General features: G+C 47.4%; 1 long non-coding RNA gene across 1 annotated transcript; it reads left to right on the top strand.

The window, feature by feature from the left end:
• Window positions 1–2431: 2431 nt before the first annotated feature.
• LOC108449744 lies at window positions 2432–11568 on the top strand. Its single transcript, XR_001866020.1, has 2 exons — window positions 2432–2638; window positions 3445–11568. It is a non-coding gene; the product is annotated as an uncharacterized LOC108449744 (long non-coding RNA).
• Window positions 11569–22507: the final 10939 nt, after the last annotated feature.

Consider the following 22507-nt stretch of genomic DNA (forward strand, 5'->3'; position numbering starts at 1 on the left):
TCCTAAACCCACCAGGAAGATGAGCACATGCCCAAGGTAATGGCCCTGGAAGCAGATCCCTGTTAATTATTAACACACAAGAGGCAGTGCAAATATCCCAGGAAGGCAGTGAAGCTTGGCTCATCCTGGGGCTTTACTGGGATTGCTGGCATTTGTCACCTTTTTCCATAGTAGGAGGCATGGCTCATTCTGCAGCTCCCTCTGGGAGGCCTTTAATGAGTCTCTCTGGAGCTCAAGTTGTGCCAGGGGAGGTTTGGATTAGATACAAGGAAAATTTCTCCACTGAACGGGTGATCAGGCCTTGGAACAGGCTGCCCAGGGAAGTGGTGGAATCACCATCCCTGGAAGTGTTCAAAAGCCGTGTGGATGTGGCACTTGGGGACGGGGTTTTGTGGTGAACAGGATGGTGCTGGACTAATGCTTGGACTTGATGATCTTGGATGCCTTTTCCAACCTCAGTGATCCAATGATTCTATGACTCAGGACATGGGACATTCCCCTTGTGTGTCTTCCTCTCTTCCTGTGGTACATTTTACTTTTATTTTTGGTCCTCATTTTGTTAAGAGGGGGTTAGAGAGAGTTTTGTGGCCTGTAATAAGCCTTGGCTATGGGATGATGGGTTCTGCAGGCCGTGTGTGCCCATAGACATCTCTCACACTGCTGTACCCCACCCCAAAAATCAAGACACCAGCAGTTCTTGGCAAGTTTGGGAAATTTCTAAGCATGGAAGTCATACCCGTGTACAAACGGTACCTGTGGGGAAAGGGGTGGGACTCATCAGAAGGTGCTCTGGTAAATTCAGGTGGATGCAGACACAAATAATTTGGATTCTTTGGCCACTCACTGGAAGATCACCAAATTACGTGTAGGAAAGCTGCGTTGTACCTACATGTTAGGATTGCACTGGTCTAAATGCCAGGAGAAGACTCGGACTCGATGTTACGCTACAGGGACGTTTTCCAGCCGGAGGGAGCACACGGTGTGGGCAGAGGATTTCAAGGAGATTTAATTCCTCCAAAGGGAGCCCAGCTTGGCAGTGTTTTACCTCTTAAGTGCGATGGCACAGCAATTAGCACATGCAGCGTTTAGCACCCTCTGGGAGCAGGGGGTGGGAAGGAGGAGCAAATCCGAGCTGGAATGGAGAGTCCGGGCACTGCTGGGATCACAGCAGCCTGGGGACCCCCTCCACCTGCCTTTCCTGAAGCATCCATGGTCTGTTCCTCCTGCACAGCCACTCAAAACACAAGGGGATTTATGAGATTTTGTCCACAGGCAGTGAAAGCCGCTATCGATTACTGCAAGGCTCTTAAATGAGAGTAATTCACAGCCCTCTTCAGTTGGGAAGGCAAGCTCTAATTTAATATCATTATGTCTTCATGCCCCCACACATTCCACTGTCTCATTCACTGAGCTTTTATTGGGCTCTGGATAATTTATGGCTAGATACGCTGCCTTTTATCTGACCTATTTTTAGCTATTCTTGCTTTTTACATATTTTTTTCCCCTGCCATCACAACTGGCAATTAAAGTTTTTAAAAAAAAAAAAAAAAATAATTTATGGCTAGATACGCTGCCTTTTATCTGACCTATTTTTAGCTATTCTTGCTTTTTACATATTTTTCTCCCCTGCCATCACAACTGGCAATTAAAGTTTTAAAAAAAAAAAAAAAAAGATAAAGTTCCACCCAGCTTTAACCTTTACTTCTTCTCTTTTGTGTGCTGGAGGATGCCTTTGTTATTGCCACAGCATTTCGAAGACAGGAGTTAACAATAAAAACAACACCCCAGATTTTATTTCGTTCCTTTTTTCTTCGTTTCAACAAAGTTCAAAGTGACTTGGACCCAGTGGCTGAGTACTCCTAAGTCATTCCATTTTCCCTCTGTAACTGAGGTCCAGAAACTTTCAGAGACTTTTCCTGCAGGAATTCAGGTGTCCTGAGTCTTCAAGAGCTTCAAAGGAGGTCGGTGATGGTCACCCCCAAGGTTGGACTCTGAAGTTTTCAAATCTCTTTGATCCAGAAGGAAAAACATGGAGAACTTGTACCTAGGGATCCGTGTGGGTGTGTGCATTTTTTTTTTTAATAAGGAATGTTTGTTTTCTGATAATATAAATATAAATAATATTTTGGGTTTATACTTAAATTCTACAGGAATAGAATATATACTGTACATCGTTTGTTTTATAACTGAAATATTATTTAAATGTTGGGTAGTTGAATGTCTCAAACATTGGAATTATTTATCTGAAACAGCTGAAGAAATTAAAGAAATGTTTCAGACTTTGAAGGCTGAAGATGTCCTTGTGCCCCTGAACCTTTGTTCACTTTTTCCAGTAAGAACAGTTGATCTGCCTTTAAAAAAAGCAACCAAGCCACTCCAGATACCTATATTTCATGCTATTTGGATTACAAATAAGGCCACATGATGGTGTAAATCACTCCCACTGACTTCAAAGCTCTTATTTCCTAAACTTTTTCCACTAAAATTTTTGCTCCATGAAATCTCTCCGCGGGGAAGGGTTTGGCCTTTTGCTCGCAGACTGCAAGCCTTGGGTGCTGCATCCCCTGAGTTCTCCTTTGCTCTCCAGGGACAAACCAGGGTTTTCCTGCACTGGGAAGCCCAGCCAGCAGCTCTCAAGGTTGGTAGATGGAGAGGAGGGTGGTGGCACTGCCGTGGCATTGGGGGGAAGGCAGCCCAAGGGGGCACACGAAGAGCAGTTTGGCCAAGGGCACCGTGTAACCATTACAGGAGAGACTTGCACGCTGTGGATGAAGCTGGATGGTGTCTGAAAAAACAAAATTTTCCATAGGATGGGGAGATTTTGTTGGGATCCAAGTCACCTGCAAGGGCTTGGAAGTTTTAGCAGAACTCATCCATGAGAAAATTTTCTCTTGCCTCAATGCAGCTTGAGGCACTTAGAAACATTTCCTTTGCTTGAGGAATTTTATACGGCTTTTCACTGCTCCCTCCTTCACCTTTTCTGTTCACTCCCCACCTCTGTAAACTGAGGCAAACCCCCAAGCTCTGGAATGTCTCACTTCAGGCCTCCCACATTTACTTGCAAAATGTTCTGCTATTCTGAGGCTTTTCTGATATTTTTAAGAAAAATGTCATTATGTTGATATTTCCTCCATACAACAATTCCAGTTTCTGGACATATTTTTAGACACATTTTGTTCATAAGTATTAGATCACTTGTCATGTTTCTGTTTTTCCCTTCTGCATTTCTGGTAAATTAAGAATTACCTCGTTGTATTTCTAAAAGCATCCATAGCTTAGTGTGACACTATAAATATTACTTGTAATTAACTCTGATATTGATATAATTATCCCAGATGAATAGAGGAGTGTTAATTAAACATATTGAATACACACAATTTCCCAAGTGCCAAAAATCCATAGTTTAACTCAAACTTCTGTTGAGCCATGGCTTGACTTCCATAGGTGACTGCCCCATGCCGTGGATCCCCCTGGAAGTGCCAAGAGTCCCGTGGGGATTCCTGGCTCATCCCAGCCCTGGGGAGGAAGACAAGGGATGCTGCAGTGGTGTTTTGTGTTGGAGCTGCACATTCCCACACGTGACAATCGTGACAGTGCCACTAACGAGAACCAAGGATCACGAGGCAGACCTCCCTCTCCGCAGCCAACATGGAAAAATCATGAGACTGGATTTGGAAAAGAACCACAGGGTTTTAAAGACCATGCGTGTTAGTTGTTTTCACAGATGAGTTTCTTTCAAGCAGCTTTCTCCAGTCATGAGGGAAACCTTTTTTTTTCTTTTTTTTTTTAAGAAGGAAAAAAAGTTCTGAAACTGATAAATAATCACCAGGCTCCAGGAGCTGGGGATTTTGAGCAGGCACTGCATGAGGCCATGGGTGGAAGGTAAGTTTTAAAGGATATATTTTGTGCTTGAGCCTCACTTCAGCTCTCCAATCACCCTACACAGAGAAGAAAATAACAGAGAACAAATCTAACATAAACACTCTAATCCCACAACACTAAAATATGAGGAGGAAAATATGTGGCAAGAGTTTACTCTTGTGTCTGCCTGCTTATTGTGTTTGCCTGCATGTGAGACACTGTGCAGGCTATTATATCAACCCTCAGGCAAAATCTTTTCCTAGCAAAAACACTATAAATAAATAATGTGAGGGGGTTTAAAAAAAAAAATGCAACCTTAAATCACCTGATGCCATCTGATTAGAACATCCAGCTGCTGTATTTAAAGAAAAGGAAAAAAAAATATGAGAATTTTATCACTGAAGGTAGCATGGAGTTACTTTGGAGATGTCCTTAGGAGGGAGAAGCTCCCCGACAGCAGCAGTTGCTGCAATCTGTGCTCTGCAGAAAACTCCTGGACATAGAAAAGGGAGTGAAAAAGTGGTGTGTGTCTCGAGTCATCAGAAGGGCTCTTTTTAGGTTACATGGTGCTTTCCTCATAGCTTATATGGGCTTTTTTTAGGATTTATGGTGCTCTCCTGCTGGGTTATACAGGCTCCTGTAGGATGCATGGCTCTTGCCCTCTAGGTCCTAGGGGTTATTTAAGGATATATGGTGCTTGCCTGCTTGGTTTTACTGAGGTGCAGGGGTGAGCAGAGCTCTGTCACTCCAGTGTCACCCAGATATAGCGGTACCAGGACAGAAAAACTACAGCCACATCAGGTCCAAGCCTCCCAACTGCCCCAAAAGCTGATTTTTGGGTGCTCCAGTTGCAGAGCAGGCTGGTGGGAGGTGCCAAGGTGGGGAAAATGGAGTGGTTTGGATTCGTAGAATCACAAAATCATCAAGGTTGGAAAAGGCCTCTGAGAACATTGAGTCCAGCCCAGCAGAGTTCTTGCTGGACATCAGACCAGGTCAGGCCCCACCAGGGGCAGGAGGATGGTCAGGCTGTGGTCACCACTGGGGTAAGTGCACACATGCTCTGCAGGGAGAGGAAGTTCACCGAAATCCATAAATTAACTAGGTGTTTTATCACTTTTAAATCAACAATGCACTGGCACACAATGCACTTAGATACCTCTGAAACAGTATAAATAATAAATGCAAACAGCAGCAATTTCTCAGTGCAGTGGGGTTTGGCTGGATCAGTATCGATCCCTCTTTACAACTACATATTGTCACAGACAAAAAATAAAACATCCCTTACTCACAGAGTGGTTAATTACTGCCTGAAATAAATCAATATTAACTGGCCAAGAAACATAACCCATTAGGTGTGTTTAAAGTGAATCAGTCGATGTGATTTTTTCAGGAATTATTTTTTGGGGGGGGAGTTATTTACATTTCTAGGTGTGAGGAATTTGGGTCAAAGAAACCTGTGGTACTGATAACAAGCACTTCGTTAACTAATTAAGCTGATAAAGCAGCTCAGTGACTGGTATAGTTCACTGAAAGTTCAGATTTAAGCTGACCAGAAATGCAATTCTCAGAAATATTTGAAGAGAATCAATCAATTAATAAGGAAAAAGTCTTGCTGAAGAAAGCATTTCTTTCAGCTGGGAACTAAGGAAGTTCTTTTGACTTTGAAAGGTTTCAAACACTTGTAAAAGCTAGAATTAGGAAAACACTAAAACCAAGAAACTAATTTTAAGTTAAATATTTTTTCTAGATTTTATAATCCTGAAAGGCAAACATCAGGTTTTGCTGAACATAATTCCTACAGACTCTTTTTTTTTTATTAATTATTGTTATTTTAGACAATTTGACAAAAGCTGACGCAAATCTGCATGGCGTTTCTGGATAGCTGTATTTCCTTTTTCCCCCTAAAAAAAGGTTTAGTAAAAAAACTGGCACTGCAATTTAGAAGTGTTTGAATAAGAGAGAGCAGAACCTCGTGTTCCTTTCCTCCTGAAGTGTCCCTGTGCTTTGTGCCGAGGATATTATTAGGACATTGTTGTCCCACAGGAAAGATCCCAAACTGAGCTCAGGGCCTCGCTGAGTGCCTTTGCAAAGGAAGACTTTCTTCAAAGCCCTTCAGAAGGGGGGATTGAAAACCTCAGAGAAAGGATGGAATTGAGGGGGAGGAGAGGACAAAACCCACCTCGTGGCAGAGCCATGTGCTCCTGGCACAGACAGGATGCACCTCCCTTAACATCAGGTACCCAAGGCTGCCATGTGCCTCGGATCCACGGGCCCCAGAGTCACTTTATGATTAGACACTTGTAGGATGAGGTTTTTCCACCCTAAACTGAGTGATAGATTTAGGAGAAAAAATCCCTGCTGGGCTCATTGACTGTGGAAGCAACCCAGAGTGGTCTGCTCTTCTCCATGTTTGGGACCAGGAACAGCAGATGGAGCTGCTCTTTGCATCCCATCACCTCTTCCTGCTCAGGCCTTTTATCTGGGAATGCTTCAAAAGGCTCATCACCTCTGGCTGAGTTACAGTCTATCAGCCAGAAAAACATCCAGACGTGATTTAAAGGCTTTGTGTGCAGTTGTAAGGAAACACTTTCACCGGTTAATCACTCATGCTGTTAAAAACTGTATTTCATTTCTACTTCCAATTTTTCTGGCTCTGCCTCTCACCCTCTGGTCACTGCCCAGAAAGGGCTACCCGTCCTCCAAAATCTGTTCCCTGCACAGATACTGGCAGGCAGATCAATATTAAGATATTCAATACCTTTGAATTTTCTGTTGGATAAGCCAAGTGGACCAAACTACTTAATTCTTTACTCCTACTATGGAGCAAGTGGCTGCTCCCAAACAGCCTCAGAGGCCTGGGTTTGGTCCTTTTCCACGGGCTAGAGGCACATTTAGCGCTCTGCCAAATGGCTGGAGTCCTTGGGTCTTCCATGTCAATGGAAGTCTTGAGCCTCAAGTAGGGTGAAGGACATAACCCTTTTTCACAGCTAAGAAGAAAATTCATGTTTTTCATTTATGAGATCAGCAAAAGCAGCAGGAGATCCTGGCTTAGGAGCCATTTTCCAGCTTGTCCATCTTAGCTGGAAGATCTCAGTCGCAGGAACCTCTGAGACCTGCTGTGAATTCTGTTCTTCCGGTTTCACCACGCAGCCTCAGGTCCAGCTCACCCAAAAACTTCTTCTGTGGCACCAAGACAACCTGGTGATCCAGCACTGCCTTGATGACGTGTGCCAGGAAGCCCCAAAATGTGATCCAGTCCTTTCCATGAGGGTGTGAGGGGGAAATGCAAGGCGGGTGGTTTGCCAGCGCAGACAATGCTCAGGATGTGATGTGAAAGCAAAAACTGACTTGTGAAAGCAAAAACTGACTTGTGAAAGCCATCATGGAGCAAAAACAGGCTGGAAATCCTGGTTTATCCCAACCCACCACAGGGGCAGCTGCAGTTCTGTGCTGCATCACGCTCAACTCCACAGCAGATGGTCAGGAAGGCGCTGTCTGGCTGCCCTGGGTTTGAGCAGCCTCCCAAAGTGCTTCCCTCTGTCACTCCCTGACCGGCTGCACAATCAGCACTGCCCTGGCAGGTGATGGGCTGATAAACAGAGCGCTTGGACGCTGCCTGGTGATGTCCTGGCACATGCTCCAGAGTCCTGCCTTTTGGACAAATACCTTGTTTTTCTCAAGTTTCTAAAGAGAAAAGAAATAGCTCAGCTTCTGTTTAGTGACAGTGGCCAAAGGGACACTCAGACACTTCAGTCCATTGTTGCTTCTCTGGGTTTTGTGCCCCTGCACAGTCACTGGAGGTGTCCAGGCAAGAAATTTCAGTGCTCTGGTAAAATAATTCTTGAAGTATGCGAGATAACAAGAGCCTTTGTGAACACGAATCCCAGACATTCCTCAAACGTTTCTTCTCGGACACAAAGGTCGATGTGGCGTCCAGGTGGGAGGGAATCTCCCCTCTGTGCCAGGGAAGGGAAACCAAGGGCCAAGGAGAGGAATTGGAGCAAAGCAGTGGTGAGGATGCACCTGAGCATCCCCTCCTGCAGACACGGTCTGAAGGGCCTGAGCCCACATGCTGCAATCAGCCTGGTGGTATCGGAGGAGCTGCATCTCTGACCTGGGCAGAAGGGAACAAATGAATGAATAAGAGACTTGCCCAATCTGCACAGTCCTGGGACAGGCTGACATCCAAACTCATGTTTGGGTGTGGGCTGGGGTGTGGGCTGAGGTGCAGGGTTCTGGTTTGAGCTGCTCTCGAGCAAAGACGTCAGGCACGCTGGCTCAAGGCTTCCATTTTTCACTGCAATGCCGCCGCCTGCCAAATCAGCTGAGCTGGGAAAACAATCTATAATTGACTACAGAGGCATGAGGTTATAATGATTTACTCCTTTTCTGAAGCATGCACATAACCTCTGCCAATTAGCCAAAAGTTAGAAAGATTTTTAATGACAAAACATCCAGAGGAGGAGGGACTTGGGTGGGGTGGGGGGAATTGTGACTGTGAGGGTCTGAGCTGCAAGTCATGGGAGCTTGAGGTCTAATGATCAAAGAGGAGAAGGCACAGTGAAGAGATTTTCCAGTTGGAAATGGGAGGCAGCCTGGGCTGCTTAGAGAGTTTTCCTTGCTGGTCGGAGGCTTGGTGCTGTGCCCTTCTTTCCTCACCATCACCCAGCACCTACCTGTGGTGCTGTGGTTCATGGCAGGCAGAAGCAGAGTTAGTAATGGACATCTGTCCTCTCCCATGGGAAATCTGATGGCTGAGACCTGGGGCAGTGCCAGGGCCAGCTCTGTGTTGGGACAAGACCAGCTGGCCCCAAGGAGCAGTGCCAGCATGGCAGCAGCCAAAGGGAGCTTCTTATTAATGGGGCAAGAGAACAACTCTTCTCCACGCAGCCTGAAGAGCTGAAGTAGCTTGGAGTGAGTATTCCCATGTTGAACACAGATAGAAATCACTTGCAAGTGCCATCACCTGGGACCCAGGGAAGAGACAAAGGTCCTGCTTCTCTTCCCATTCCCTCCTGCTTTCCTCTCCCTCACTCCCAGCTCTGGGAGTACTCCCTCTTCCCTTGTGGCTGCTGGACTCCACTGTGAGTGGCTTCAGGGAGAACACCAACTTCGCCAGGAAAAACACAGGAATATGTTTTTTTCCAATGTCATGAGTTGAACTGACTCAGCCAAACCTTGAAGAGTGTCCCTGCTGTGAAAAAAGATCTGGGCTGCCTGGTGTGAGCAGTGGAAGAGGATCAGGTGCCCACAAAACCTCATGGAGATCTGCTGCTGTCATTATTGCAGGTCAGGCAGGGAAGAAGCAGGGTGAAGGCCAGAGAGCCTGTGGGTTCATCTTACTGGAGTCTGGTTTACATTTCTTCACAGAATGGTTTGGATTAGGAGGCACCTTAAAGATCACTGAGTTCCAACTTCCTGCCATGGTCAGGGACACCGGGCTTCCTGGGGTGCAATTCCTAAAGAAGACTGAAGGAAAGCAGCTTTGCCATAAAGATCCAGACCCGAGTCACTTGGTGCAGTGAGTGCAAGACTCTGAGATCCCACTCTGCTGAACAGCCATGAAATCAATGGTCTTAGCTGGCTATTGATTGGACCCAGTGGGTGTAAATTTGACCTTGACCCTCTTTAATCTTGATGGATTTGTCACAACTTCATGAGCACAGAGCTCTGAGGCTGGACTTTGGGAGCCTGGGTTTGCCAGCATATGCTGCATACTCTGTCTTTCAGATCCAGCTGTGCTGGAAACATAAATCACAGCTTTACACTTCAGTTGCTCACATCTCTATATATGTAATAAGTAAAATATATAACAAATATTGCTGTATACTCAGACTAGGGTACATAGAAAGGGAGTGATTCCAGCTTCTGGCCCTTCCACATCAAAAAAGCTGCAGAATTAGGATTGATTAAATACAGGTGCAGGATCCTGACAGTGTGCAAAGTGGTGAGCAGAGTTCTGTGTGTTTGCTGTCTGAACCACACTCCCCACTTGGCCATGGCAGTCACTGCTGCCTCTGGCAGAGCCGATGGAGACTTAAAGATCTGATGCACTTAGACAAGGAAAGGGAAATATCTGATGCCTTGTTCTCCTCATGAAATCAGCCCAAGCTTAAAAAAAGAGAAACCAAGCCAGCTACTCTGCTCAAGATAGGGAGCCCCTTCCTTCAGCTCTCTTGGCTCTGCATGCTTTTCACTCCACCTCTCGTGTTTACTATCACGTTGGGCACAAACATATTTGTTGCTAGGAGGAGTCCCGGGCAAGATTAGCTATCTCAAGAGCCAGAGCACAGCAGGCTCCATGCAGAGATTGCTTCAACTGGAAATTCAGGGCTGATGGGAGTGAGGGCTCAGCACCAGATCCACAACTCGGAGGAGCAGCACCACCAGAGGAGCAGTGTCAGTGAACCCTGCAGCCCACGTTCCTGCAGCTCCCATGCAGCCCACGGCAAGATGTGGTCCCGTGATGCCAATCCATGCAGGAGTCAGGTAGGCAGGAGGAGCCTTGAAGGGGAACAGCCACACAACAGCCTTGGGGAACTCTCCAAAGGCCACAGCTACAGAGCACAGTCTGTGCTGAACAACCTCACTACATCTGGCTTCCCAGGCAGCCCGCCAGGGAACCAGGACTGCACAGCTTTCCTGGGAACACACGGGGCTTTGGGTGCCCTGTTCCACACCAGCCTAGACTTGGCCTCTTTGACACCTGGGCAAGTGCTTTAGGGGCAAGGCTCTGTGTAATGACAGCCAGACACTATCTGTGCTGATGGAGGAAGGCTTCAGGACTCAGCTGGACAGAAATAATTCCCTTGGCAGTAGGTTCAGGGAGAAAACACAAGGAAGGGAAAGTAGGAAGAATGTTGCTTCTTTATTATCTCGTGAAAGAAAATTTATATCATACCCCAGAGGGGTCCAAAGCCCTATGGAACACATTTGCACAAGTCTTCATGGGCTTCTGGCTACATCCAGAGCAATCTGGGCTCATGGGGGAAGTAACTTTGTCCTGGCACAGCACCTTGGCCTTGGCTTTCACAGGTGCTCAGCCCAATGATTCGAGATGGTCCTCGCCTGCTGCTGTGTTCCCCAGCTGCAAAAACTCCCCTGAAGTTCAAAGGCTACAGGAATTCCAGTCCCTGTTCCAAGTGTGTTTGTTTTCCTTGGGTCCCTCTCCCTACCTAATTTGCTGTTGTGTTTATTGGAAATAGGAGACACATTCTTGACGAAGTGGGAAGTGCTGTGTTTAATGGAGCCCCCCGAGAAGGTTACAGCAGGAGCATTTCTTGAACAAACAAGCCTCACACTGCACCATAATCTTCAGGCTGAAATGAATCACGGGCTCCAGATAGCAGTGGGGACTGTGACACATGCAATTTGCATCAGACCTTCAGTAAACAATCGTTCGGAGGCCGATGAATAGAAAGGAGGCTTTGCTCTTATCAGCTTTGATCGCAGAAGCACTCACAGGAAAAAAATATTAAGCAACTACATGAGCAAAACTCTTTGTCTTCTTCAGTTGAATTGCTACTTTCATTTGTCTTTAATAACATGGTATTTGCTCACTCTCAGACAGCCGTTTGCAAGGTTGTTCAGATCCAAGGCTAACTTGTTCAGGCGCTTGGCTCTCCCAAAGTGATCGCTGAAACTCCTGGTACACACAGTACTTTTCTTGAATGTTAAAGCATTTAAAGCTTTTTTCTTTCTTTCTTTTTTTCCCTTGTCCGTGCCTTGAGTAAGTATTTACACCTAGTCAGAGACAGCATATAAACAAGTTAATGTTTCGACTGGGGAATGTTTTACACCTCGTTACACAGGTGGAAATGGGGCCTGCGCAGAGCAGGGCCAGGCTATTTCCAGTAGGTCATTTTCTTGTGCTGGTCAGCCCTTATTTTAGGCCAGCCCTGCCCCACAGAGGTATGTGCAACCACGCCACTGGGTCCTGCCTATTTCTGGGGGCTGCTGCTGAGTTTGCATCGCACAAAGCCCAGAGTTATTTTCAACCCAGCTTTGGCCGCGGAGCAAAAGCAAATGGCTCTCCATGCACAGCCTCTTGTGGGGGCACCAGCTTGGAAGTTCCACCAGAGAAAGTTGTCACAGGTGGGTCAAGGGCCTGTCTGACCCTAGGTTGCCCACGGTATGACCAAGACTCATCTGCTATTGGCAGTCTCTCATCGCACAAAGGAGAAAAACACACAGTGTCACATCCCACCACATTTGGGAACCAGCCCTTTGAACATCAGGGTCTGTAGCTGCTGATCAGGCCTTGGGCTGGTATTTTTGGTCAGAGGATACAAGCCTGCTTTGAGTGGTAAATCTGTGATGTGGGCTGTGGCCACTGAACAGCTGGTCTCCTTCTTCCTGCCTTGCTGGGAATGATGAGAAAGCCTCAAGCCAGAAGGGATCATTGTATTCTCTCCTCCAAGCTCCAGGATCCAGCAGACCCCATCTGTCTGAGGTCCAGCACCCAGGAACTGGTGGCATGATCAGAAAATGCTCTGCCTGGATCCCAGGAGATGGAGCACAGTCCCCTCCCCAGAATGGTTTTAACCTTCACAGTTAAGGGGAATACACAAATCCTTTTCCCTGGCTGGAGTTTGACTGGCCTTGCACTCCAGCACCACTTCTTGCTGTGGCTTCTCTGATAGATTAAAGACATGCTTAAATACCTGATTTTGTTTTGGTTTCGTTCAAGAGAAGGTACTTATGAGCTACAATGTCCTCTCCATCTTCTTCCTGATAAACCGAACAGCTCGAGCTGTGCAAGTCCCGCATAAGCCATTTCCTTCAGCCCTTGTATCATTTTTGTGGCTGTTTTTGGCACCTTCCTCAATTTTTCAACTTCCTTCTGAAAACGTGGGCATCAGAACAGTACTCCATGTTCCAGCTTCGGGCTCGGCAGCTCAGACACTGTCTAATCAGCAGGACCATTTCCAGTGTCAGTGACTCGGAGGAGGGAGAGGGGGAGGGAGGAGGGATCCTTGGCAGCAAGCTGTGCTTCATGGAGGGCCCTCTGCTTTGGGATTCACACTCTTTTCCCAGCTACAGAAACCAGCCTCTGTCAGGGCAGATCTGTTTCCACAAGCTGTCTCCTCGAAGTGCAGGAAGACCTTGTCTTGTACCCTCCAGGACTCCTGATTGGGCTGCCTTGGGCTGCAGCTAGTTTGGTGTTTGCCTCTGCATCATGCAAATATGTACACGGAGGGCCTGACAGCCACCTTTCACAAGCCTTAAAAATCAACATTCTGTTAAAAATCAACAGCCTAGTTCTGCTCTCCTCTGCCTCCTGGCTCTGTAGCAGGTAAGCCTGAACAACCCTGAGTCTCAGGACGCCGGCCTGAGGCAAATTTCTGCCCATCTGCGTGGAGACTGCACAGCTCACAAGCGAACACTGAGTTATTTATAGCAATTCCCATGTCCTCAGCAGCTCTCTCTTTCGAGGATGGTGTCACCGTCGCTTTGCTGCCCCTGTCACCACGCCAGGGCTGAGCTCTCACACCAGTTTCAAGCCACTCTGGCAGCAAAGGAACAGATGACTGTGGTTGTTGGCATCCCAGTGCCCATCAGGGAGGCAGGGAGTGCAAAGGTGCCTGTGCAAGCCATCTGCAGCGACAGCTTCTCCATTCCTTGCTGCTCAAGCAGGGTTTCTCATTGCAGATGGATAAAATCCCAAGGTTGCATGCTTTGCTTTTGGCCCTGCTGCACTTTTGCAGCTTCTCCTGAACCCCATGATCACGCCCAAGAGCTGATCCCTCCACCAGGGTAAAAGAGGTGTCATTGGTAAATGATCTTTTTATTCCCTGGGCCTAAGACTTCGAGGCTGCCATGCAGAAAATCAGGCTTTCCACAGTGCTACATATTTAATCAGTGCATGAAAAGGCAACTCATCCAGAAGGACAAGCAGAGAAGTTCCTCCCAACCCTGTCCTTGTGGCTGCATCCGCAGGCAAGGCTGTAGGGCTTTGCAAAGCCATAGATCACCCCAGCAAAGCAAGTGAAGTAATGTCATATTACAAGAGCCAGGATTTTCTAGTGCTTTCCTAGAATGGAAAACACTTTCAGACTTAGCTTCCTGAACACCACCCTGTTCATGAGTAAAGTCATGGATCACCTTCTGCTGCCCACCAGCACGCAGCCACTTTTCCGTGAAAGCTTTTTCTTTTTTCACAGGGGCCTTATTCTTTGAGTGCAGAAATAAGGCCTAAAATAGCATGTTTTGGAATAAATTCGCTTCCAAGCTATGTGAATGGGAACTTCAGGTTTCTCTCCCTCAACACCTTTGCTGTTCAGTCCGTGTTTCCAATGGAGCAACCAGCGCAAGGGAGGAATCTCAGCCCCAGGCCTGTATGAAATGAGATCTGTGGCTGAGACCTGTCAGGAGAGCCACAACACTTCAGAGATCGCTTATCACGGAGCAAGTGAGGGAAAACATCAGATCCAACCAGCTACCAGCGTGGTCACCGAAGGAAACACTGAAGAAATAGTCCAAAAATGGAAAAAATCTTTGGGAATTAATCCAGATTTTAGTGCAGATTTGATATACAGAGTTGTGAGTGAAGGCTTTACCCACTGGAGCAATGTGAGGTTTTCCTTTTGCCTCCCATTTTCTCCATCTTTATGCAGCTGAGGAATGTGTTCCCCATGCTTGGTACCCACAGGTGATCTGGGAACAATAGCAGCCTGGGCTGGATTCAAGATACGCCCAGAAAAACCATCATTCATCGCTGCTAGACATTTTTATGGAGCTCCTCAACTTATCCCTGGAGTGCCTTACAAATATTAACATACAAATCCTCACACTTCCTTCCTCTAAGAGGCTGTTATTGCCTAGACTTTAAAAGTAAGGAAGCTAAGGCCGAGAGGTGAATAGACTCACTGAGATCACAGAGGAAATGTGTGATCTTTGTGGTCTGGACACTCCTGACCAACAAATCCTTAACCTAGCTTCTTGCCCGTGGCAGATAAGAAAGGGTGAAGGTTTGAGTCATAATTTTAAGGGGGTGATTCCACCAGCTTTACTGTCCCCTGCAGAGACCAGGGATGGTGTGTCACCATCCACATAGGGGCTGGTGGGACATGGACCCCATGGGCACATGGCAGGATGAGAGCTCTCCCCCTGCAGGCACCCCAGATTTTTTTCAGGAATCTGGTGGAGAATTCTGCACTTTTATTAGGACCATTATAAAGACAGGTGCCTGTGGCCTGTCCTATCCACCTGGATAAAATTCAAGGACAACCCAATAAACCCCTCTGCATCCTCTGCAGTGGCTTTGCTTTGTTTAAAGCTGGCACCAATTTAAAGTTCAGTACTTCAGGCTCTGCTCCTGCATCTTCCATGAGATGACAGTGAAGATGGCAGCACTTAGAGGAATTACTGGCTGGAGCACAACTCGGGCTGTATGATTTTCATTAGCACTAACAAGCATTAAGCAGGAAAATGCTCAGGAAAATGACTGTATCTCCAAGTATTCATCCCAAACAGACTTGCTAGGGGAACAACGGGCTCTGCAGCCTTGGATTTCTCAGCTCTGCAAAGGGATTAAACTCTCCCTGGGTTTTCCTTCTCTTGTTTTAGTGATGGTGACATTTGATAACAAGCCTGTTATTGGAGTCTGCTTTTCCAGCTTCCCCAGTCATGTTTCCCAGCTTCCCCAATCTGTTTGGTTTTTTATTTAAATGAGCCCATGGGTCCTGAAGCTGAAAACTGTGTGCAACATATCACTTCAGTTTTTAATATGATTTTGTGAGCCTCTCACCCCTGCAAGGAACACTGAAAAAGCAAAAAGCACCACACAGCCCAGCCCTACATAGTGCAGCCAGCCAGGCAAAGTACCCTGTGTATCTTGTTCTATAAAATAAAATTTGATGGAGATGTTGTTTCCTCAGTTAATGCAAGATGCTGTAAAGTCTGACTTACAATTTTGGGGTGGTTCAAGGCTTCTGGGAGTAGCAAGGCAGCAAGAGGTCTGTGAATTGGCTTCTGGTGAGGTTGGGGAAGTGACAGGATGCTTAAATTGGAGAGGGGCTGTTACTTTGCCCTTGGGCATACCCATGTCCACCCTTCTGCCTGCAGAGGAAGGGCTGGGGGCTGCTGCAGGTGGGTTTATTGGGTTGTCCTCACCCCATAGCTGAGACAAGGATGCTCTGCTGACCCTGCCTACCCCTGCAATGAAAGGTCTCTGCCCCACGGAGCAAAGTCCTTGGGGAGTCACTGCCTGCAGCTTGGCTGATATCTCCCCTGCTGTAAGTGGAAGCACCAAGGAGACAACCGGACCAAGTGGGAGACAAAGGGAGGCGTGTTCATCTTCTGATCACGATGCTTGGGCCACACATCTTACACACTCTGTTGGGTGCATTCAGGGGTCCCAGAAATGTATTAATTGAGCTGGATTGAGTGAATTTATTGCTGACATCAGTGAAAATCAAAGCACAGCTGAACAGGCATAAGAGCTCACCCTCTTTGTGGTCAGCAGCCGTGGCAGGAATCCCCTCTGCTGCTGCTGCCCATCCCATCACCACCACCAGCCCTTGCCTCACCATTAGGGTGAGCGGTGATTCATGGTCTCCTGGTGAGTTTGGGAAAGCCTGGTGAGTCTGGCATGGTTTGTGCTCACAGCTCCTCTCTAGATAGATCTCCTACCCGGTGCTCGCCGGCAGCCGCAGCTCGTGCCAGAGTGCCCAGGGATGAGGCCACTACACCTCTCCAAGCAGCAGGGAGCTGCTGGAATTGTTTTATCCTCTCTGTAGCCAAGAGAGCAAGAGGCAATAAATAACACCTGCATCCAGGGAAAAGGCAGGTGTTATGTGTAACAGGGGAATCCAGCCACGCTGGTGAGTGGACTGGCTTCCAAGGAGAGACGGGAGAGGTGAATAATAACACATAGATCTCAGCTAAATGGCAGTCCTGAGAGGCAGGGCTTGAATCTATATGCTTTTCAAGAGCATACCCTAAGATGAAGAATATTTAGTGGCAGGCCAAGGGGACAGCAGTCAAGAAAGTGAAGTTTTTTCAGTCTGTCTTAGTGTGAAAAATAAAGTCCGTGTGGGTACATTGGAAGTGATGAAAGCCGAGTGAGGAGATGCCTGGAGAGTCTGAGCACAGGCAGAGCAGCCAGGATGGAAAAAGCAGGTTTGCCTTTGTGGTGAGTGGCAGGGGAGGGCTCATCAAGGGCTTTAATCAGTCATGGTAAAGCAATACCAAGGAAACAGTCAGATTACCAGGCTCTCCACATCCTGCAAGAGCTTCCCTGCAAGAAAAACCAGGAGTTTAGGGAGCTGAATGGAGGTGAGGGATGGAGACAGGCAGACAGCAGGGTCTTATGAGGGTGGAGCAAGCAGTCGCTTTGCTGTCAAAATATCCCAATTTTCAGCTGTGCTGCCAACTTTGACATGCTCTTGGACAATTCTTCACCCCATTTTCTGTGTGTGTAGTGAGGGTGAGGATGCCAACTCCCTGAAGCTTGGCAGAAACAGGACCAATGCCATGTAGAACACAGACTTTGTGGGGCAGAGCAAGCAGAAATGCTGCTCTGTCCTCCATACACACTGAGGGTTTACTTGGAGAAGGCGAAATCATGAAGCAGCAAGCATGGAAGAGAGAGAAATCTAATAAAACACATTTTTAAGACAAATATGTGATTCTAGAAGCCATCAGAGGATGTTTAATGCCAGACTTAACATGTCCCCCATCCCATGCTGATCAAAAGACCTGAAAAAGCTCTAATCAGCTGCTTGTGAACACTTTTTTTCCTACTGTAAAAATGGAATTTAACTAAAAATGGAGAGGCAGAGGCTCAGCTGACTCAGTGGGACTTTGGCCCCTGCCTCGCAGAGCACTTGAGGACATGTTTTAAGTTCCAGCTGATGGCTCTGGAGAATCAGTTACTGGCTGGCTCCAGGATGGATTCCCCACTATGTTTGAGGGTTGTGCTCTTGGGGGATGGATTTAAGCACATGCTTAATCTTAAGCATGTGCCAAGCATCCTGTTAATTGAGGGTTTTTCGGAGAAGGTCCTGGTGTTATTGTTTCTCCTTGGAGCCTGTCCCTGAGCACATGTGAGCAAACACGTCACAACAGCCTGGAAAAGCAAAGCATTTTGAAATGCTTTTCCAGACAGTAAACTCAGGACAAATTTATTTGGTTTGAACAGTTTGGCACTGGTGAATGTAAACCTCTCCTGGTTTTTATTTTCCTCTGCTTTCCACTTCGAGCAGTATCAATGTCAAGCTGCTCATGGACTGAGCTCTCCAGTGCTTGGGCAAAGGAAGTCTGTAAATGGGTAAAGGTGTTTGCAACAGCCCAGGGGAGAGCTGGGCACAGCACATCCTCACACAGCTGCATTTCTTCTGTATTAGGAATTGTGTGGCCAGCAGGAGCAGGGAGGTCATTCTTCCCCTGTACTCAGTACTGGTGAGGCCACATCCTGAGTGCTGTGTCCAGTTCTGGGCCCCTCAGTTCAGGAAGGATGTTGAGGTGCTTGAGCGTGTCCAGAGGAGGGCAACAAGGTTGGTGAAGGGCTTGGAATACAAGCCCTGTGAGGAATGATTGAGGGAACTGGGATTGTTTAGCCTGGAGAAAAGGAGGCATGGGGGAGACTTTATCACTCTCTACAACTTCCTGAAAGGAGGCTGCAGACAGGTGGGGGTTGCTCTCTTCCACCAGGCAGCAACTGACAGAACAAGAGGACACTGTCTCAAGCTGTGTCAAGGAAGGTAGAGGTTGGATATTAGGAAAAAGTTTTTCACTGAAAGAATAATAAAGAACTGGAATGGTCTGCCCAGGGAGGTGGTAGAGTCACCATCTCTGGATGTGTTTAAAAAAAGACTGGACATGGCACTTGGTGCCATGGTTTAGTTGAGGTGTTAGGGCATGGGTTGGACTCGATGATCTTAGAGGTCTCTTCCAACCTCGTTATTCTGTGATTCTGTGATTCTGGAGCCAGGATGGATCCAAATTGCTCCCAAGCATCCCAAAGCACCAGCCCTGGGATAGCAGTGACTGATGGTAGAGCTCATTTTGCTGCTGGAATATCCCTTTCCAGACCTTGAGTGATTCCTGTCTGTCAGAGAGGACATAAATGGAATAATAACTTGGACTCAACCTCATGAGCAAAGGACCAGCTGCTTGGTTGTGCCAGAGGAGATCAATGGGGCCCTACAGCAGGACAGACAACCTGAGGGAGAGATAGCAAAGGTTTCAAACATCCTGCAGGAATTTCTCCCCAGAGTGGTGGTACTAATGCCCTACAGGATGCTTTAGTCCTCTCTCTTGTCCCAGGATGATTTGAGTGTGCCAAAGAGGTGTTTAAATCCCATTTGTCCTGCAGGTAGCCAGTGGCTCTGGGACCCAGGGTGGGATACCAGCCTGCATTTTGGGAGTCTAATTGGCAAATCAGACCACCCCTCCCATGCTTTCTGCCTGCCCAGCTTGGCATTGTTCCCCTCATGACCTGTGCTGCTGCTGAGCCCAGCACTCAGACCCAAACCCATCACCACTGCCTGCTCACTGAGGGACACTGAAACGCCCTGCTTGATGGGGAATGTTATAATTAACGCTGTCTGTACACAGCTGAAATGTTAACGCTTCTATTAGCACACTTTTTGACTTGCTTTTAACACCACAGGTGGCTTTTCAAGAGCTCAGGCTTGATTTAAATCACATCCACTGCTTATTGCTTTAATTATGGAAATGGACAGAGCAAGGGAGCACATTTCTGGGTATGGGTTCCCATGAAAAGCATGAGGGAAGCAAAGTGGCATGATTTTATTTTCTGCATGGATATATGGAGATCAGGGAGAGGACTGGGCATGGATGACTCCCCCACTGCCCTGGACCTTCCTCAAAGATTTGCCATGGGCATAAAGAGAATCCACTACTCAGCATTTTCCAGCAGTGTTAAATTGTGTTTGTGTTGGAGCTGGGGTGAGAAATACAGAAACACAGAAATCACCTCATCCTTCAGCTCAGAGCAGAGGGCTCTGACCATGTTCCAGCCTCACTCTTGCTGACAAACTGGGATGCCAGCAGGTTGGACAGCTGAGGGGGTGCAGGACCTCAGCTCCAGCCCCCAGGAACGAGCAGGAGCATCCTCTGGGTCCATCTGCAGGGAGATAGCCTGGCCCAAGGCTTCACTGCTTTGCTCCTGGCTGGAAACCCCAGGAGGAAACAAGTCCTATGCCATGTCAACAATCCCTCATGTTACCTCTCATCTAAATATAGTGCTGGAATTGCAGGGGAGGAAGCTCAGCAGGGAGAAGCAGAGCAGGGAAGGCAGAGTTCCCCTACCAAAGGATGAGGGAAAGGGACTCATCCTCACTCAGAACTCCCAAACTGCTGCCGTGGAGGAAGGCGTAGGGATGCCTCCTTGCTTTTCCATGCACAGCATTCAGCTTTCCTGCAGGGTCTCTTCACTTTGCAGGGGCTGAGGCTGGAGCAGGTGAGGCCAGAGCAAGCCCAGAGCAAACCCCTGTGGCTGCACAGAGAGGCTGGAAGGTGGGGTACCCCTGTGTGGCCATCAGTGCCTCCGCCCCCACCATCCCAGTGCCAGAGAGATTTTCCTGCCCCTCAGTGTCCGTGGGGCTCCATCCAGCCCTTGGTTCCCATCCCCACTCCGTGTATCTCCCACTGCCTGCTCCAGAGGCATCTCACAGCTTCTCCAGAGCCTCCCCCAGCACATTCCCCTCCATCCCCCCTCCCCTATTCACTCTTCCCCTGGCGCTGGACTTTGAAGGAAAGCCTTTCCCCCCTGTTTTTATCTGCATACCATTCATGGCACTCAGCCCTTGTGCTGTCATGCAAAACTGTGAGGAATGAGCCGGGTGATAAAGCAGAGGGAGCCAAAGCATGAAGGCCGTGAACCCCCTGGTTATATTTCGGAGCCATAAATTACACCCTTCAGCCACGGGTTAAGCAGGTCATTAGAAGCAAAAAACACTGGGAAAACGTTCAAAAAGCAGTACCCCTTCAGATCTCCCCTCCCTCACTTCAAGGGAGGGAAATCACAGCCCCCTTACCTGTGTTCTGGGATGCAGCCAGTTATGCCAGGTATTTTTGGCATTGCCTCAGCAGTGGCTGTAAATCTTTATTACTCTGGCTGAGCTGACACCCTGCCAGAAAAGTTTGTTGTGGGATAAACTGAGTGACCTCGGGGTGGGAATGTGGCAGGGGGGATGGCAGGGGCTGCGTGTGGCGCTTTGGCTCGAGCTGGAAAATATCTCTGCAGTTCCAGGTCGATTCCCATGGCTTTTTCCAAGGTAAGGCACTGCCAGAGTCAGGGAAGCACCATCCCCTGAGCAGGGATGTGGGAGGAAGAGGTGACAAGCAGAGTTAACACAGGTGAGGACCAGAAAAGGCTGGTCCATGGGTACAGCCTGGTACTTTCCAGTGAGTTGGAGCTTATAAATCATTTTGACAAAATAATTAAAGCATATATATGCTGTGATTTATAACACTGCCTCTCACTGTAGTACCCTAGACCGGAGTGATGCTGGATACAGGGATGTGTAAAACCAAGCTCAAAAGGCTTGTCTTGCCCTTGCAACGTGAAGCTCCAAATCCAGAATGACTCCAAATCAACGATACTGCCCATTATCAACCTGGCTGCACGTTGGGTGACTCCACTTCAGCTGAGACCTGCTGAGGTCAGTCAGTCTCCATCACAAGTCAAAAAGTGGGGTTAAGTTGCCTGGCTACACCCTCTGTGCTGCTTGAGTGGGAATTGTGAGGAAGACAGAGCAAAAACTGAAGGCACAAACAGCCACCTTCTAAAACCCACGTGGAATTAAAGCAGAGAGAAAGCCTTTTGCACAGGCAATTACACAAATGCACGTCTGGGTTGAGAGCTGAGCCTGACCTACAGCTCTCAGGGACGGGCAGACACTGTTATTAAAGCTCATCAGGACAGACCCAGTGCTGCAGAGGCCAGCTGAAACCATCAGAAAGGTATTTACTACTTGACTTTGCTCCATACCTCATAAAAGGGAGAAATAAAATAACTCAGCATCAGGACAGTCCTTTGGGTGGAAGCAGGGCGTTGGCACTGGGGGTTTAATAGGGAGGTGACCCAGAGGGTTTGGACAGAAGGGATGGCTCCTTCTTCACGTGCAGTGATGAACCACATCATCAGGGTTTATTTTTATTGTGGCTAGCCCAAAAATTAATAATCCAAAGCTATTGTGGGAGATTATTTTACCAGGGAAGAAGGAGGTATGTGGGATTTAGACAAACTGTCAGATCTCCTCTAAGAGAAAAAAATGTAATTTTTCAGCAGCTTCGTCTAGGCCACCCTTTGAGGATGTTGCTTTACAAAGTTTCCCTTTTTTTTTTTGTCTAGACTTGATCAGTTCTGTAACACACACACATTCATTTCCCTCTCCCCTTCCAAATCATCTGCTAGTGACTGACATTTCAGTGGAGTGCCATCTTACTGGCATATAAATGAAGCTTTTCAGCATTCTTAGAAGGGGTGGTCGTCTTCTGAGATTCTTGGAATTCAAGTTGAAGATGAAAAAAATTTTTTTTTTTTAAAACCTGCAAAACTTGGGTTTTTTTTCCCTAACAGATGCTCTATGCAAATGTTGAAATAAGTGTATTAATATCAAGCTCAGCCATCTGCCTAAATAATTTCTCAGGGAAAAAAAAAATTGCAGCGTAA

This window comes from Corvus brachyrhynchos, unplaced genomic scaffold (assembly GCF_000691975.1).
Source record: "Corvus brachyrhynchos isolate BGI_N302 unplaced genomic scaffold, ASM69197v1 scaffold18, whole genome shotgun sequence".
NCBI classification, from domain to species: Eukaryota; Metazoa; Chordata; class Aves; order Passeriformes; family Corvidae; genus Corvus; species Corvus brachyrhynchos.